Source organism: Oryzias latipes, chromosome 8, assembly GCF_002234675.1.
Source record: "Oryzias latipes chromosome 8, ASM223467v1".
NCBI classification, from domain to species: domain Eukaryota; kingdom Metazoa; phylum Chordata; class Actinopteri; order Beloniformes; family Adrianichthyidae; genus Oryzias; species Oryzias latipes.
Window position 1 is genome coordinate 18,648,032 of NC_019866.2, and position 19,723 is coordinate 18,667,754.

The window sequence follows — 19,723 nt, forward strand, 5'->3', positions numbered from 1 at the left end:
ATTCAAAGCCAGCCCAGAGACATAGTCTCTCCAGTGTGTCCTGGGTCTTTCCCAAGTGTGTGCTAATCAGGATGCTCCATTCATTTGGTCGCCTGGGATCCTTGCTTACAGATCTGCAGCACAAGGTGCTCCTGTGCAGTGGCTACTGAAGGGCGTTTGGCTCTCTTTACCCTGGCCTTTTCCTCAAAGTTAAGTGTTCTGCTCTGATCGATTTGTCCCAGCCAGCGGGTGACTGGAGCTACCAGGGCTGTCAGTGGAGTCCACCGGGCGCTTCTGGTTGGAAATGTTTCTGCCTTTCCAGTTGGGCACAGGACTCTTATGGTGGGAACAATCTGATTTTAACATCTTTTTTAGGGTAACGTGTGAGTGTGTGTATTTGTATTTTATAATATCGTATTATTTTATCTGTCTTCAGAACCAGCCCTTCACAAGAACCGGGTCACAGGTGGTGTGGTCCTACTGGTGTGCTGTTGGAATTCCCATTTCCTTCATCATTTTTGTGTGGCATGGTGCACTGGTGTGGTGTGTTTAGGGGTTTTAGGATTCCCTCCCCACATGTTGACCTGGTCTGGTAGGTGCAAAAAGGCAACATTGTTTTTAGTATTTTATGACTATTTGCATTTTACTTTAATAAATGGTATATTTTTACAAAACATTTGAACTGTATCTGTGCCTGATGGGATCCTGCTTAGAAATAGTGTGCCCAACACTTTACATGCAGACAAGATGTCCGAGCCACCTCAACTGAACTCAACGTCACCCAAAGCTGAGTCCCTGATTGGTTGAAGCGACGTGGTAACCTTGCCAAAGTTCCTTCTTAAAAAGGGGAACCAGACCATCTAAAACAAAACAACCATTTTCAAAAATTCACGCCAGGTTTTTGATCACCCCATAGCACGGAAACTGCTCTGCTCAGGGTGACGAACGATCTGCTGATGGCAGCTGATTCAGGATCTTCTCTGCTTGTTCTTCTGGACTTAACAGCAGATTTCGATACAGTGGACCACACCGTCCTTCTGCATCGCCTCAAAAACTCTGTAGGACTGTCAGCAGATGTGCTGCAGTGGTTCAGATCATATTTGACTGGCAGAACTGAATATGTGCTTATGGGAGGATGCAAGTCCAGACCGCTTCCTGTGACATGTGGTCTTCCGTTTTTATCTCCTGGTAGTGCCTTGTTTTTCCATGTTGCATTTTTCATATCTGAAGTCCATCTTGTCCTTGTCTTTGCTGCATTGTATCATTTGTTTTGCCTCTTCAGTCTCTTCTTCTATATCTGGTCCTTTTTTTCTGTTTCTCAGCAGGACACAAACACACACACACACACACACATTTCTGGCCCACAGCAATAAAAGCAACCCAAATAAAACCAGCAAAAACATGATTTGTATTCTAAACCATTTCTGTGATGGGAGGGGAACGTGGGGGAAGGGGGGAGTGGACAGTGCGCCTGCAGCAGTTGTTAAAGACAGAGTTTGAAGAATGGTAACATTTGTGAGTTAAACGAGTGTCTATTCATTGTCTGTGGATTTCTCTGGAGCTGTTAATGTGACTTTTAGCTTTAACTCTGTATAGGCATTTTGCATATCATGAGGTTTTTGGACAAAAGTCTCATGTGGTTTGTAGTTTTGGGATACATTTCTTGTTAAAAAAAAAGGTTTTAAAAAGAGTGTTCCATTTTATCAATAGCCTTTTTTTTGTTTAAATCATAGGGCTGGTGGAATGGCGTGTGAGGATCCGTTTGCATTTGCATGAGTGGGCAATGCTCATCCGCACCCATGGGTGCGCACATGGAAGTGGATCTTGCATCCCCACCACTGGCGGCCATGCCCGGTCAGCAGATAGCACCCCCTTCTCACTCCCAGCAGCTCTTGCAAGGGTGTGCCAGGAAAAGAGATAAGTTAGAGCGCCACTGACCCCAAAGTGAATTTAAAAAGAAAAAGAGGTGAAACTCTGGCAGCGATAAGGCAGCTCCTCATGCTCGCATGAACTCAAACAAACGTGCTCCATGAAGCTTTTCATGCTGAAGCGGACGATGAATCCCTGTTCTACCCCAATGCCCTGAGGGGTAGGGGTGTCTCAGGTCTTTTTAAGATAAGAAGTCAAAGAAAGGGGGTGAGAGATGTGCAATCTGTTCTTTACAATACATTTCTTTTTGTTTGGACATGCTGGAGTACAAGACTGCCTGTGGATCACAATCCAGAAAGATAGAATATCAAAACATTGAAATGAGTGAATCTCTCATTTGATAAATTCTTAGAATTGTATGACTTGTATCTGTAAGTAAAAACAATAAACAAGAACATATATTTTCTTTATTATTATATATTATTCACTTATAGTCACTCATCTGTCATGTTATCTATAAATCACAGATTCTTGTTGTAACCTTAAAGGTTGAATCATTTACTGTATAGCCAAAAATGGAAAGCCGCTCCTGTTAGTCTGAATGTACGAATAAGTCTCAAAAGGCAAAGGTCATTTTATTCGAGCATTCAGTTCTAGCCCCACCCTTTAGGCCTTATGTTATGGTTTAAAGACTGGGTTATGGCTAATGGGTAAAACTGGGATTTGGCCCTCTTGCACAGAACTCCGCTTCAGGCCAGATTGCAGGTCAGCCTTCCTTTGACTAAAGAGAAGAACAGGATTGAGAGCGACAGAAGGTCTTTTCGGTAAAGACAAACGATGTGCAGTGATGCCTTCACAGGATGTAAACTGGCAAAAGTGGGGTTAAACTCTTTAATGACTTTGACTCAACAAACACATGCGCACTTCCATGTAGGTATTTTTTTGTTTTGTTTTTCTTTAACTAGTCCTGTCCAGGAGCTGAGCAAACAGGTCAGAGCTGAAGGCCTCTTGTGATGAACAGATTTACTGTTATAATAGGGGGTTTTGAATCTTCTGACACTCAAGGTGTTTATTCGTATATATTCCTTTGTATTTGAGAGTAAACTTTATTTATATTAATTATGTTTGTACACATTTTTTGTTGGACTGGATGGAAACAAAAGAAGAGAGTGAGAGAGTGGGATCTTAGAGATAAGCGACAATGTTACAGAAGACAGAATAGAAAATAAAAAGGAGGGTTAAAGAAGTTGGATGATAACTAAAGAAGAAGGCGGGGCAGAAACATAAAGCAATGACTTGCTTGAGATTTATCAATATCACTGTCAGTTGAGATTATGGTCCACAGACACACTTGAATACTATAAACATACCTTTTTGGCTCCTTCACACACCACACCAACATGCCAACACATACAACTACAGTTCACATGCACATAACTGTGCATACAAACAGACACATGTCAAGCATATCATTCTATCATGCATACTATTTGTGCAAAGGTGGGCTGATACCTGTGTTCAGTCGAGTGATTGCATTGCACTGTGGTGGATAATGCAGTAAATCTGTTGTGCGAAACGCTCTGTTACAAATATGATACAAATATGGTCATTAACAAATCATCAACACAAAAAGACTTGAAAGATCCCAACAAAGATTAAAAAAGCAACAAAAAAAATTAGAAATCAAGACAAATTTCCAAAAAACAAAATGTGAAAAAAGACATTTTGGAAAGCAAAAGTAAATTTCACAAATCAAAATTAAACATTTTGGCAAATCTCTCATTGGATGATGTTTGAGTTTTGATGAAGAGGGAAAAAGGGCTGTGGAATCACCAAACTTTTGCAGTAGTGGTGCTCAGAAACCTAAAGAAATATCGTCTGTCAGAAGACATCACCATGCTAAATGACTCACGGTTGAAAAGGTGAACAAAAGTCATCTTTCCATCAGTGATGTCTGTTAACGTCTATGATACTTAACTTTTCTGTTGTTCATCTTTTTAACATTTCATTTTGGTTTCAGTTGATCACTTTTATTTTATTTTTTTAAATCTTTTTCATTTTGTTGATTTTTTTATTGTGTTTTGAGTTTCTGTGGAATTACATTTTGGTTCCTGGAATTTTGCTGTGATTCCTAAAATGAATTGTTTCTATTTTAGTGTTTCTTTTACTTTTTTAATTGTCGTGATGTTCAAAATGTTTTTGTGTTGAGTGATACGCTGATTTGATTTGCACTTCAGGGCCACCATAGATAACTACTAGCCCCTCGTAAAGTACCAAACAATTTTTGTTAAAAATAAAATGTTCCTAAAATCAGAGAATTAAAAATGCTTTCTGTTTTTAGTATTTGGTCTCAAACCGTACAACTGGCCTTGGATCTTTCTTTGAAAATCTGTACTTTTTGTGGGAAACATTGAATAGCGCCAACAGATCTGAGCTGCAGCTGCGATCAACCTGCTGACAGACTTGATTATAATCAGCCATCAAGCATCTCAAATTCCAGAATGACAGTGATTAACGTGTTCCAAACCATGCTGTTTCTCTGAGGTACGAGTACAGACACCAGTGTTATAATCTTGATGTTACTTATTAACTTACAATTGGTCAGAGCATCAGAAAATGATATTAACCATCTGAGTCTGTCTGATAGTTGTCTGTGTGTTCGTCCGCTGCATGGAACAAGGACATCTGACGAGTACACCAACATAGCTTTAAATATTGTGGCAACCCCTCAACATAGACACCATCTTTGTTTTTGCAGCCTTCGATCCCCTCAGGTTTATCTGAAGAGATTTCCGTCTTTCTACATTTATAGGGTCATACAAAAGCTGGTGCTAAAACGGTATTCCAAGTTCACAACTTCTGATCTGGTTTCTTTGTGTCAAAGTCCTCTGTATAGATCAGTCTACTTCAACCACACCTTTAAAAACCTTTTAAAAGGAGAATTAAAGGTCCTGAAATGTCTAACTAATCTCATATTATTCTAGAAATTAACCAAAACAATCATCTGTGATGTTGTGAGGCTACAATTATTTTCATTTGACTCTTTAATCATATAACAAAAACTTGCTCAAGAACAGTCAGCCCAAAATGTCTCGTAAAGTAGGCTTCTTGTTCAATAATGAGCAGTATCAGTTGCCTCTTACCTATGCATTTACAATAAAGTTTGCATTCCTCGTCACCTCACATGTTGGAGCATTGCTGACCCATCCTCATCAGAAAACATTAGTCCAGTTAATTGTTTCGAAATGCTTTCAAGTACAGGGTTCATATTCAGCAGGTATGAAATGTCAAGATACCGTTACTGCAAAGGCGGCATCTTGTTACAGCATCAACATGAAAAAGAGCTTATGGAAATGAGAACTGGACTGTCACATTTAATGGTTCACTGTGTTTGAAAACAAAGTTATTATTAAATGGTTTGATCCATTAGGATTTTTCTTATTGTACTAGTTTAGCGCCACTGACAGTAAATGATTGATATACAGTGATTAACAAAAAGGCAACAAGAAAAGGCTTGTTCCTCAAATCAGTCCTGTCATGCATTCAGCAGGTGTGATGCAGACAGGTTTCTTTTAGTTAATAAGGTGTAGAAAAGTAATTTAGACTAGTGTTTCACTCAGCGGAGACACAAAGATTATAAATTGTAAATCAGCATAAATTTGAACCTGTAACCCTTGTGCTATCCTAGGCACTTTACCATTGGGAGTTGGGTCATCTAGACCCACTAGACAGTGCGCCGAACCTTTTTTCTTCAATGATTTTTTAACCTCACTTGTGTCCATGGATTACATGAAATCTTTCCACCTTTATCCACTTTTGACATGGGAGGGAGAACACGTCAATGTAAGGGTGGGGTCATCTAAGATAGCACAAGGGTTAAATCCACAAAAGAGGTAAAACACTCCTGTCACCAGAGAGCCACTGTTGAGACTCTTCCTTTTATTATTTCTGATGTTAGTAAGTTGTAGAAGGAAAGAAAAAAACAAAATATTTCATTTTTACTAAATTATCAGGTCAAAAACTTAATGTGGAGATGAGTCGATCCTCATAAACATTCCGTCGACAGTAAAGACTACCTTACAAATGCAGTTCAAAGTTTTTCATTGGCTCTCAAGGCCCAAAAAGTTACTGTAACCTGCTAATGTGGGAATTTAAAAAAATCTAATTTTTAAGTCTGTAGTCAGCTGGAAACAACCGTTGAACTTTTAAATCCAGCAGCCATTTTGAAGTAAAGCTGAGGTTCCCATTGGTTTGACTCTTGAAGATGAGCAATAGGACTTCTACGTAAATCGCACCACAGCTGAGCTAAAGCAGAAGGCAAGATGGCCGTTCTTTGAAATGTCAGGCTGCAGGTTTGATGCAAAGACCGATTCTCCAAAACTGTGATCACTTTTTAATTTCCACTTTTTCCTGGATGGTAAAGCTGCACAAACAGTACACACCGCTACCTACTGTATCGGGTGTGCCAAAACGCCCAAGTCATCAGACAGCCAGGATATGCAAAGAATAGAAAACTTTATGTGTATACCCTCTAAGGCACTGTTTTTCAACCTTTTATGGTTTATGGTTTCAACCTCACATCCATTTTTGTGATAATTGTGGCAGAAAAAGCTGGAAAATGCAGCTGTTTTTCTAAAAGATGTAATAAAAGTTAAGTTAGAAGAAAACTGTTTGATGTGTGTTCGTTGTGGTTTCAAGACGTTTACAAGGAAGACTCGTGCGCTGAGACGCTGTCACTTTAACCGAATGCATCATGGGAGATGTAGGGCAAACAGCCGCCAAACGCAGACAGACTCGCGTCCCTGAGCTTCATTGTTTTGTTCACTTTTTCCACGGTCTGATACTGGATCCCGCGGAAAGCTACACCGCTAAAGACGAGCTTTAGCTGGTATTTTTGTTAGAACTGAGCGACTTTATGAGCAGAATCGGAACAAGGAAGTGAAGACTTTAACCACTTCTGATTGGTCAGACTGATGACGTGTGATAAAGCCTCCAAGAATGATGTTGGTGGAGACATTTAAAGGGGTGGGACTTTCCCGAAAACAGCTGAAGCTGTGGCTAAATCGCCGTACCTTCATTCTTATCAAAATGTCTTTAATAGAATCAAATAAACACAAAGAAAAAGTATTTTATGATCTTTCATATTCCTAACTACTCAGTGTTTTATCACTGTTTGGATGAACACAGAACTGATATCCTGGAGATGGTAAATGTTTTTAGATCAGTTAATGAGGACATTTCCCACGGCACACCTGACCATCTCAGCCGCGGCACGGCACACCTGTTGAAAAACACTGATCTAAGGAATAATTATATTGTGTTCATTTTTTTCCCTTTATAATTTTTTTGTTATGTTAACTTCTCTACCCTCAGTTAATGTTAATGAAGCTAAAATCCACATAAAAGTACAGTTAAAAGGAAATCCTAATTCAAATCTGAATCCCAAAGCAAACTTGGTTTTAATTATTAGTCTGCTTAGAAATTTTACAAAATCACTAAACCTCCTGACCTCTGCTTAACCTTTTAGCAGCGCCGGTGTTACCATTCTTTTGACCACCGTAACTTTTCAACCGTTTACGTAGATAAGGTGTTTTTTTCCAGCGGATTCTGAAGCGGGTAAAAGCAGCCTTGTGCCAATATGCAACCTTTTACAGTAGTAAAGTTTTGCATATTGGTGCAAAGCCGATAGAAACATCTGCTTTCTCCATGTCAGAACCAGCTGATTAACGTTGATTGCGTAAACGGTTGAGGAGTTACGATTTGTCCAAGAGCGTGTGTTATCTAGGTGTCACCGACTACATCTCCGATGTTAAAGGATTAACTTTCGAAGGAAGGCCTGACAAATCAGGAAAAAGTTTGGACCATAAAGTGATGACAGGAAGAAAAAACTACATTCACATCCTAGCATTTTCTCTAGACAAGAGGCAGCCGGTAGCTTTAAATCACAATTGGTGATTTTTTTTTTTTTACTGTGATCTTGCCTCAGAAGGCTGCAGTTATGATCTTATCACATCAAAGATTGATAACAAAGTTCAAACTGAGGCATTGCTGCACATTTGTTTCAGATGTAGATAAAGAAACCCATTCTTTATTTTCTCTCACAGGTCCCCCTGATCCACAATGACCTTCAGTCACAAAACAGAAATTCACTCTTGAAGAGGAAAATATGAGCAACGAAAGAAATCTGGATGTTTGAAAATCTTTGTTTTTTAAAACAAACAAAAAGGAATAATTTGAGAATTTTCTGCTTAGAAGCTAACATATGTGTCAGTGAACTTTACCATTTACAATAAATCTGTTGTGGTTTTGATTGTTGTGTCCTCCATTTTCTGATGAAGTTATAAATGGAGTAAAATCTGATCCTGTATGCAACAAGAGTGGATGATGCACATCCACTCTTTAAGAAACAGAGGAAATCTAAATTTACACCAAGATTGTCATCCCAGAAGGTGGAGGCTTTAAGTGCCTTCATAAAAATAGGTCACATTATCCTATTAATTTCCCACTTCTTAAAAAAAATTAGTTGAGGCTAAAATGACAAGAGACCTCTCTATCCATTTTTCTCGCTCTCTGTCCCACCTGACTGGGGGTTTGTTAATGATCTCATTTAAGGGGTCATGGGTTTTCTAATTGCAAATGCCGCTCTGGACTGACCCTAGTGACAGTCTAAAGTTAGAATTGACTTTTTGTCCTCACTAAAAATACTCAAACTTTTGCCACCCGCTGTGCTCACAAACCCACCGACCCTTGTGGTCTTTCCAGAATGCTTTGGACCTGACCTGAGTTCAGAAAGTTCTTGTCAGAACATTTCGTATAATTATAAGCACAGAAAAGTGTGACATTTTTGACCAAACACTGCAAACACTTCAGACTCCTTCGTTTGTTTTTGCGTCTTTACATGACCCGACTGAGTCAAGCTGAGCTCTGTCGAGCCTGACTTCTTGCAATGCTGCAATGTCTTCCAAAGCCAAAACATATGATACTGCAGCTGATCCCATTTACTCCAAGATCACACAATTGAGAGCTGATTTTGTCTAGTTTTACCACCTGTGCATTGGGACCATCAAGCTCTCTGCAGACACTGACATATTTGTCCTTGACCTTGGCAACAATGACTAACTTGTGACGGCTCCAAAAAGCCAGTATGCCGATCACGGCCCCCTGTCAGGGCCCATTATGGTAACAGAGGCACTCATTAATGTGTCTGTGTGCTTTAATTGTGATCAAACAGTTAGGAAAAGGACAAGAGAATGCCATGTGACCTGTGCTGCATCAGCTGCATCAGCTGTGCAGCTGTGCATGCACACTAGCTGCAGGTTTGGGTCAGCATTGAGCTTTGTTTGTAAGAAAAAAATCAATGCACCACTTCTGCTAAACCATCCCTCCCCTTTATTACCTTTTCTCAGTGTGTTTAAATTAAAGAAAGGCTTTGAAAAAGAGGCATCAATGTGCATTTCCTCCAGCCAAATGCAAATGTCATTTATCCTGCTCTTCAGCTACGAATGCTGGTGGTTAATCACCTACCCTCCCTCTTGAGTTGCAGTGCCACTGCGGTGGCACGGTGACCACAGTTTATCCTGAATTGAGTTATGAGCTCAAGAGTCAGAAAAATTTAAACAGCCAGTTCAGCATCAGTAAAACAAGATAATAAAGGAGGGATCTGAAGAAAAGATGCAAAAGAAGCATGATCCAAAGAAACAAAGGTCAATCCAGATTAATTATAGATTTAAAACTTTTTTTTTATCTTGAAGAGTGAAGTTTTTTTTTTCCCATTCACATGAATGTCCCTTCCATGACATCTATCACTAACAGTCACCAGCTCACGCGAACATCTACCCATATAGATCCCTGCATGCAGCCGCTTTTCCACCAACCTGCACTCATTCATTGGCCCTCCACACCACCAAGCAGTGGGAGGGGGGGGGAGCCAAGGGGCAAATGGCAATGTAGGACAAAGGACGGCTTCATCCAACAACTTAATCAAAGTGAAGTATGAACGCATGAATGCCAACCATCGCCACCGTTTCTTTACTAAAGCCTGAAACAGGAATGCAATGTTTGATGGCACATGTGTGTTCTTCCCTGCTAGCCACAATCACAGAGGCATTAGCGTTGCGTTATAGATGCACAGTTGCTTTAAGTGGCATATCTTGGTTTGTAATCACGCTAATCTGCTAGCTCTTATGCAACACCACTTTGTAAGTGGAGACAGGTCAGAGAGTCAGTAACGTACAGTGACTCCCCTCCGGGTTTCTAATTAAACAAATTTATGCGCGGATCATGATGAAAGTGGTTATGTCTGTAGCCTTTTTAACAAGAGCAACAGCTACTCTATGCTGCTCAGTTTTGCACTGGGGGATGAATTACCATGTTTAAGTATTCCCACAAAAGGGTGAAACTTCTATGAGTATGTAACCCTTATTGAACTAGGTAAGTCTGTTGAGATGCAAGTCTTATTTACAAAAACAACCTATTTAAAAGGGCATCTTACTGACAGTAATGTCCACAAGCTTTTCTTCAGTACCAACAATTTTTTGATCTACCATGTATTCTGCACTATAAGTCATATAATGCTAACATGGCTATGGTATGTTGAATTCTATTGTTTTTTACATGTTACTAACAAGGTTGGAAGTTAGCGTAGCCGCAGTAACGTTTGTTTTAGCTGTATCAGTCTGTTTATGTATGTGTTGCTAACAAGGTCAAAAGGTACAACCTATGCCAACATAACTAACATGTAGGAAACACGTTCTAGAATAACTCTGAACACTGTTAATAAAATCTGACTAATGGACGTCTCTCTGACTTTTTTGTCTCACTTAATGCACTTTAGTTTGGTGCGCCTTATATATGACAGAAGTTTAAAATTAGGCAAATCATCGATATTATGCCTTCTAATCCGGTGTAGTATAATATGGAATATACCAGAGGTGGGCACTGAGGGCCGCAGTCCTGCATGTTTTCCAGCATACCCTGCTCTGGCATGTTCTGATTGGCTGGACACACCTGAACCAGGTAATCAGCCATCAGTAGGGCAAGATTATTGGCTGGACACACCTGAACCAGGTAATCAGCCATCAGTAGGGCAAGATTATTGGCTGGACACACCTGAACCAGGTAATCAGCCATCAGTAGGGCAAGACTATCTGGAAATCATGCAGACACACCGGCCCTCGAGGCCTGGAATTGCCCACCCCTGGAATATACGATACTTTTGAAAAACTTTAAATCACACTGCGATACAACATCTTGTTCAAGTTAATACTGTGCGTGAGAAAACAAAGGAGCACTATTCTCAAGAAGAACTTAAAAACAGCATGTTATACAACCCTGTGTAAGGCCAATGGTAGTTCTCCACTGCTCTTCTTGATCTTCTTTAATGGATTAATCCAGAAATAGCAGATAATTCAGGTGATATAGATGTGATGATTTTAAAGAAAGGGTACCATCCTGAATGGGAAGACTTTCAAGGACAATCTCATTGATTGATCTTGTGGGCAAACCGTTGAAAAAGTTCTTGATCTGATCTTGTGGAACATACTTACCCCTGAGCCCGGTCAACCACACTCAAAAAGACTCAACCCAATGAGAGTGTACCATATTTCATGACTGCAACGGGTCAACAATATTTGTGTCAAGATTGAGACAATAAAATGACATAAAACCAAAGAGCTTGTCACAATAGTAATAATGGGATCAAGCAGGCGTGTACATAAAAAAATGTTTCTCCATAAATCAAGAAGACAATTTTTGGGATTAAAATTCATCTTCACACTTATCAATAAGCACTATAGACTAATAAATCTTAGCGGAAACTGTTCAAAACAGTAGACTCATTAGGTTCATAAAAAGTTTTTAGAGTTCCTGTAGAGTTCCTGTACTTTTCTTAAGTCTTACTTTACCTTCCAAAGTGCCAGGCTAAACATTGCTCTGCACTGTTTACTTCTGTCTTCATACATCTGCCATCATGGCATCTGACTTTGCTCACCTTTTCCATTAAATAAAAGAAAAACATCTAAAAGATGTTTGAAGGTGCAATTTTGTTCATTTTGAAGATTTTGCTGTGTAGTGCTTTGAAAGTAGAATAGTTCAGTGACCTTTGTTTCGCTGGCTGCAAATGTAAATGTCACACCATTGATTAACTTTGCTTTTACGCTTCTGGTTTTACTTTATTCTCCTTAATTAAAAAAAGAAATACTCACACTTTTTTTGGTCTAGACAGTCTATCTGCATTAGTATTATAGAGAACGGCACCAGGGTTCACTTTTAAATGTGTTAAATAGGGGTCTTTTTCCATCAGATTAGGGTTTGGCTTGTTTGGGTGATTCTGTCACACAGTGCCCTTAGACCACATTCCAACCATTAGCAAGGTACGTGCACTGGCTATTTGCAAATGCTGAGCGCTTGGGGTATGTAGGTGATATGCAAGTGCCCTTGGGACACCTGTAGGATGCCCCCACAAGTTACAATCAGGTTGTCTAATTTCCTTATTTCTAACAGTCAGGTGCGCGCACAAGGCGTGCTTTGGGCGCAAAAGGATATACACATCACTTGAACAAAACTAACAGGCCTCTTTCGCAGTGGGCATGTTTAAGGAGCATTAAAAAATGAAAAATCCGCACGACGTGCCTGAGTCTCACCTACTTAACCCTTACTCACCCTTGTGTTGAGTGTTTGCAATGACCTGTCAGCAGCATGCCTGTAGAAAAAATGTACATGCGCGATTTTCTCCACAAGATCAACACACGTTGTAAGAACTTAAAATTTCGTGCAAGCCACCTTTGTGTCCCGTACAGGTTTGCTCATTTTCCCCCCGCAGACAGCCAGTATCCACTTGTAAAGGCAGTTGTGACTAAGGCATAAAGTTAGCTTCAACTATCCGACCATCTGAGCAATTAGCACTTAGAGCTATTTATTAAATTATTGCAGACCAAAAAAAAAACATCGTCAACCATGTTTTTCTTTTTTCATTTCAGAGTTAACAGCTAAAATTTTCATTTATGAACAGAATTAGGACTTTTTTCAATGTTTTTAAAGCAATTTCAGAAATTTTGCAATTCCTTTGGCTACAACCTTTAACCACTGTAATAGTGAAATGTGATATACCGACGTCGTTTATCATACTATCAACAGCAAAACTGCTTATATGGGTTTTTGACGGATCTTTGACATTTAAGTGAAGTCCTATTAAAGTCTCGTTTTACAGATTATGCCACAGGACTTACAGTATAACAGCAGGTCAGCTGCGCCAAAGAGAACATCTTAGAAACAATCCTCTGATGCCAGAGTTTTTCAGATGACTTGCTGTATGCAACCTTTGTCTCTCCTTTTTAACCTGTTTCCATCCAACAGCAAGATTTGTGGTGTCCTCCTCTGTAACATTGTTTTCACCTGGGTATTTCACTCTCCAGGAAGTAGCAATCATGTTAAATCATGCAAGTTCCATGAAACCCTGTGCCGTAAAAGCCTTGCCTTATTATCTGGTGGGGTATTTGGGGTGCAGAGGGAAGTCAAAGTGCTGACGTATGAGCAGCAAAATCCCCCTTAAGGTACACTTTGTCTCACTTTTCAACTTAAAACGATTCTTTGTTTCTGACATCATTGATTTATGTCAAATTCTGCTGCCTGCTTCACTAATTATCCAATAAATGAAAACAAAGCCCAGTGCAGCAGAAACCAAACAAGAGGTCATTTAGATCTAATAATGAGTTTGCACATCAACAAATCCTTTCTGTGATCACTGATGAATCCATGGTCGTCATTCATCTGGATTGTGGATGTTCTTTGCATTCGGACCTTTAATACTGAGTCATCCAGATGCCCTCGGGTGAAGCTGCTTGGCTTTCACCTTGGATGCTTGTTGACCTGATTTCAGCATATTTTTGCTATTTCTGCCACAAACCTACAAACAACTTTGATCCAAGATGTTTTTAGTTGATTCATGGTTTGATTTCATCGATTTAAACTGGACTTCTGAGCTCAACAGTTTGAAGAATTACGGTTGAGTTCTGCCTTTTAGTTTTCCAGCAGAACAGCTCTTGTTTCTGTGGTGGAAATCCCATAACAATGTTGCTTTGGGTCTCTCGTGTTTTTGGTTGACAGTTGATGGTCCTTTGTTCATTCATTGATTACCAGGAAACTTGCTTTTTCACAGTTGCATCAACAGAAGGGGGGCATTGCACCCAAAATACAGTTGTTAGCTCATATAAGTCACTACATCATTATATATAGTTGCAGTGGCATTTTTTGACCTTATTGACAAGATCTGGTCTATGACAACCTGTATAATTGAATAAATGAACGCAACCCAATTAGAAAGGTTCTAGAATGAGAAAAACCTGCTACTTGTCTTTGGAGTTTATTCTCTACATTGCCTCTAAAAAATGGACAGTCACGTTTCTCTTCTGCAGTGCTGTGGATTTTCTGATTTTTTTTTTCGGATTACGGATCATGTATTAGAGCACACGGCAATCAGCTCCACTTGCTCTGCTCTGCTTCTCTTCATTTCTTGTCTTTTTCTGCACACTATCTGGGAGCCAATCACAGTCTGCTGTTTTCTGGTCCTGTTTGTGAATGGGACTTTTACGAGAGAGAAGGAGGAGGAGGAGGAAGAGAAGAGCGCTGCATTTGTAGGCATGCCGATACCACAGTGGGGGGATACCAGCTACAAATAATGTTTTTTTATTCCATTTTCCCTCCGAGTTTTCATTTTCATCACACTTTCCACCCCCCCACCCCCCGTCCCATCAGCTTTGAACTCTGAGTCGTCTTTCTCCTTTGATGCTGCAGTTTAGTGCTGCATTAAACATCCATCTTCCCCCCGCTTTCCTCTCACTTTCCATCCCCGTTCGCTTCAGCTTTCCCTGTCTTTCCCTCGAGCGTCCTGTCACACCACTGCTTCCTCTCTGCCCGCTTTTACGTCTTTCCCTCGCTTGCTGGTCCTTCCCAGCGTCACACCTGCAGCCACACGTCAAAGCAGGACACCCACTTACAGACGGGGACCCTTACCTTCTGTGACAAGGTCTACGTCCTCTCTTGGGTGAAGTGCGGCAAGCTGGCGAGCTTCTGGAGGCTGGAGAGAAGTGGAGGACAGAGAGAGAAAGAGATGGAAGGGAAGAGAAAGAGAGATAAGAGACGACAGAGCGAGTGTGAGAGGTTTAAAGATAGAGAGAAAGAGAGGGAGAAAAAGTGGACTCAAGAGTGGGGGGGGTGAACAATCAAAGAGGAGGAGGAGGGAGCACCAGCTAGCTGGAGGTGAGATGAAGGGGAGAAAGAGAGTGGTAAAGAGAGATAAAGGGGGAGCCAGAGATGGAGAGGGGGAGGAAGGATGGCAAGAAATGGATCGAGAAGTTGAGAGGAAGAATGGAGACGGTGGTGATGAACGGGAGGACGGATAAGGGGACACCCTCTGAATAGGCAGGAGGAAAAAGCCAGAATAAAAAAGAGGGGAGCATGAAAAAAAGACAAAGAGCCTGGCAGAGGACGCGCAGAGGACGGATAAAAGTTCATGATTGCAGAACATTTCATGTCTGGTCCTGATGCAGGGAAAGTCCTTCCGTACAGTCAATCATAATCCAGAGCAGGGATGCAGCACAGATACTGCAGTTAACCGAGGAGCAGTAACTTAAGGGAGTCAACTGATGGAGGGATGGGAGAAATGGAATCTTACGGGGCTGGTTTCTTTGGAGAGATTCGATATGTTTGACATGTTAGAGGGAAGAAGAAGACAACCCGCCTCAGGCTGTGTGTGATGGAGGGGTGGGGGTGCAACAAGGTTGAATGGAGGATGGCGATATTCACTGATCTGTCCCACGCCTCTCAGAAAGTTAAAGTACGGCGGGTCAGGCGTGAACGGCGGCATTCTGCAGAGTCACGCAGCAGAGACTTAAGAGCACACTGCAGCTGTGGATTATGGATTACCACCAGGCTCTCAGCACAAAAGTGCTGCGTGCCAAAAGCACAAGCCCCCAACATGTGGCTGCATCGATTGCGTGTCTTTGTGTTTGATTGTGTTCTGTTGTGGCTCAAATTGTGGTAATTTAGTGTCAGCTTTATTTATTTTCTTTTGCACAATTATAACCATCTGGTCAGTTTTTCTATTTGCTTTCCTTATGTTTTGTTTTCTTTAATGTAATTCTCTTGTAAAATAGTATTTTAGGGGATAAAGCTTTTGGTTTATCCCCTAAAATAAAGATAAAGCTTTTGCTGCCATAGATTTGTTATTTTTTCCCATTTGAAAAGACAGTTTATGTTGTAATGCCAACAGCTGCTTTCTGTTAGCTAATAATCCTTCCTTCAGCATTGAAGTTGGTGGTTTTTTTTGGGTCAGGGGTTGTCAGAATTCCGTCACCACTCACTATTAGGTGCACTATATAGGGCGTTTGCCATTTTTTCAGTGTGTCAAAATCTACAATTCCAAGGTCCTGGAAATTAGCCAGAAGTCTCTGCAAAAAACCAGCGTGCGTTGATGCTACTGGATTGGCGAATGTAGACCAAAATGCATTGCAATTGAATGATTTTTTATTTTTAAATTGTTATTTAAATTGATTTATTATAAATCATCATCACCAGAGCCCAGATTCAAAAACAGTCTTTGTAAAATGTTCATATTTATTGGGTTTATATTTCAGCAATTGAGTGACTTCATATTTGTTGAGTGAAACCCTACAAAGAAGTGAACATGTGTCCAATTTACGTTTCAATCCTGGGACCAGACAGTCCCCCAGTATGTTTTTTAGGGCTTAGTAAGGACTGAGAGAATTCCGACACAGCCTCAGTGTTCAGTTCTGTTTGCCTCCTTCTTTTTCTTTCTCTTTGCAAGTTTACAACTCTGTCAACCTGCTCCAAATCTTTTGCGATTGCATCCTTTAACACATTTTCTTGTCACAACTTAGCTTTTTTGTCATTTTTAAAATTTACTAATTCATTTTTTTTTATAAATAACTGTTATAAATTCATGGGGTAATTTGTTTGTATTGTTGTTAACGCATCGGTTTAATTTAGTAAGTAATACTTAGTTTTTGAATAGCAAGTTTCTTTCATTCACAATGATGCTACTTTTAACATTTATTTATTTATTTATGCCATTCTATTTCCTTGTAAGACTTAGTTTATCCAATTAAATAGAAAAAAAAACTGTTCAGAAGGTGTTTCCCAAATCGTCTTTAGCATTGAACCTCCCAATACTTTGGCAATACTCTCATCCAACCTGTCACGTGTAGGGGAGAAATTATGTCTCGTTCGTTTATGTAGCTTTAATTTAATTCCTTCTATTTTAGATGCAGACTGATTCAATATCTTCAAGAAGTCAGTTGTCTTAAACACACAGCCTCAAACAGAGATGACAAGATTACATGGAGTTCCTGAATTTCTTCGGCTGGCCCCACGTCAAATGTTTGAATATGTATCATGGAAAAATAGCGACTGAATTGACTTTTTTTTGTGGAGCCAGATATAAGCTGTTTTCTATGGGTGACATCACACTCACCGACTCGGTCCAGTCCTGATACGGTCAATTGACCATGCCAACGTTGGACAAGGGGTGGGTTTAATAGGGAGACTAGGGTTCTATATGGGGTGGCATTCAGTCACTTAAATACACAGCATAATCTTTCACAAGTATTTTAGTCTGAAAAGGGACTTATAACAGATGTGCAGCAACAGGGACTTTGATTGTTGTCCTTCCCTTGGCATTAGATGAACCTGGATGCTGCAGATGACATGTCAAATAGCCTGCAGACCTACAAGTTTTTAGTTTATTGAGAACTGAAGAACTCATATTAATCAATCTGTGAGTTAGTTCTCTCTATGTCAGTTCATCCAAACCTCATATGAGCAAACCAGACTCCACTTCCACTACACTTCCACCTTCATGCGTCACTGTAGGTAACATGTTTATTTTAGTGGGATTTCTGTCGTTGCACTAAGGTCAGAAAGGTTTGAGGTCCCTGAAACGTAAACCTGAGTTCATGTCTATTTTTCTATATTTGGTCATTGATTAAACCAGGATGAAAAATATCCAAAGAAATGAAACCAGGATGACTAAAAGAAAACGTTTTCTTATCTCATCTGTGATCTGACTATCTTTAAAGTGCCTTTGAAGAAAATAATAACATTAAAACGAAACATTTATTTTTCTGAAGGATTTTATTTGTAATATTTAGTAGTGTTATTTATTATTTATGTAGTTCAATGTGTTATTTTTGCCTCTCCTGTCATCTAGTTACTCTTTGAGAATGTTTGATTAGCCTGAAATCTTTTCAAGCTCAAACACACACATGCCCCCGTTCAGTATTCCATCCATGAAAACCATCTGTTAGTGACTCTTGACCCTTTGCAGGTAGATTAATCTCCTTCACTACCATTAAATTCAGCATCGTGTAGGTTATTATAAAGGTTCGGATTTCAAAGTCTTTGTCATCTTGACAGGACATGAAAACTCTGATAAAACAGACGCCCCTCTGTTTTTGTGTTCCGAGTCGGAGTCAGTCGGGTCAGTTAAATTCGTGTTCAGCCTCATTTCTGTCAAAGTAAATGTTTAATTGCTCAAGGACACTTCAGCCAGATGGAATCTTGCCAGTGCAGGACTTAATCCTGAATGGTCTCTCTCAAAAAAAGGGCCTTGCTCAGCAGTTAGCTTTTCCAATAATTGAGGTCTGTTTTTAGAGCCATGCAGAGCATCAAAACAACAATCCTCTGTGACTATTTCCATTAAATAATCTATTTTACAAAGACGTTCAACGTGTGTATATGCAGGTTCGTTAAAAGGAGGAACCATTACTTGGAGACTTAGATACCACTCTAAATGTTTTTATTTTTATTTTTTTAACTTGTCTTGTCCAACAGCTAAGCAAACAGATGAGAGCTGAAAGCTTCTTGTGTTGGACATATTTTACTTTTACAATAAGGGTTAACTTGAAACGATTTTGACTTCAAACTGCTAAATTTGATCCTACATGCACAATTCATCATGCAAAGAAAAACAGGTGTTTGTCATTCAAGTCAAACAAATCCAATAGAGCATTTAAGTGACAGGAAATTACAGTACCTTAAAAAATAACATTAATACACGTGTATAGTGAATGTATGTTTATTTTTAATCCAAATATTTACTGTTATCATTTGGCTTTATAGTACTTGTGCCCCGCCTATTAAAATACTTTCCGTCTAATTAACAGCTGTCTTTCGGAGGAACCAGTGATAAACTCAGGAAACCACAGGGGGCGCAATAACCTGCATCACGCTGCAGGCTTGACAGTCTCAACACTGAGCAGGCAAAATGTTTCAATTTGTCTGTTGCACATAGATTAAAAGGAGAAACAGTTTCTTGGATTCTCTAATTGAGATCATAAAATGCTTTTGTCTGTGATGGATCATTTTTTAAAGGGATGTTTATTCCAGGCAACAGTGGATGCAGGTTATTTTTTATAGGCAGGAACATGGCTGTAAACCTCTGATGGTTCACGCTAGTTACAGTAAATGAAAAATAAATTGCTATCAAAAGTCTAACAAAGCTGCTTTTTATAAAGCAATTTTCTTAACTGGCCAGGAGTCTGCTGAAATAAGGAAAGATTTGAGATTTCCTTATGTAGTTGTGTGTTTAAGAAGGAACAATGTGTGGAATAAGTCTGCTTTATTCCAGTACAATATTTGATTTGAAACACAGATCCACACAGATGACCTTAATGTCATCTGTAAGAGGAGTTGCTGTTTTTTAGGATTTGGTTGCTCTAGCATTTCTTTTTATAATACCCATGTCATATATATGGAGGGCATCAGTTAATGCAAACATGCTGTGAGCTGAGACATGTAATGGTCATGAAGGAGTTCATGCTGCCCTTCACATACATGCTAGTCATGCTTGTGTGCAAACAGT

General features: G+C 39.8%; 1 protein-coding gene across 1 annotated transcript in view; it reads right to left on the minus strand.

Annotated features, from left to right (window-relative positions):
• Window positions 1–15,137, minus strand: part of LOC101168466 (parvalbumin-7) — a gene marked incomplete at its 3' end in the record, with an annotated part of 59,851 nt that extends 44,714 nt beyond the window's left edge. The window contains 1 exon segment of the mRNA XM_023957721.1: window positions 14,857–15,137.
• Between the last annotated feature and the right edge of the window lie 4,586 nt (window positions 15,138–19,723).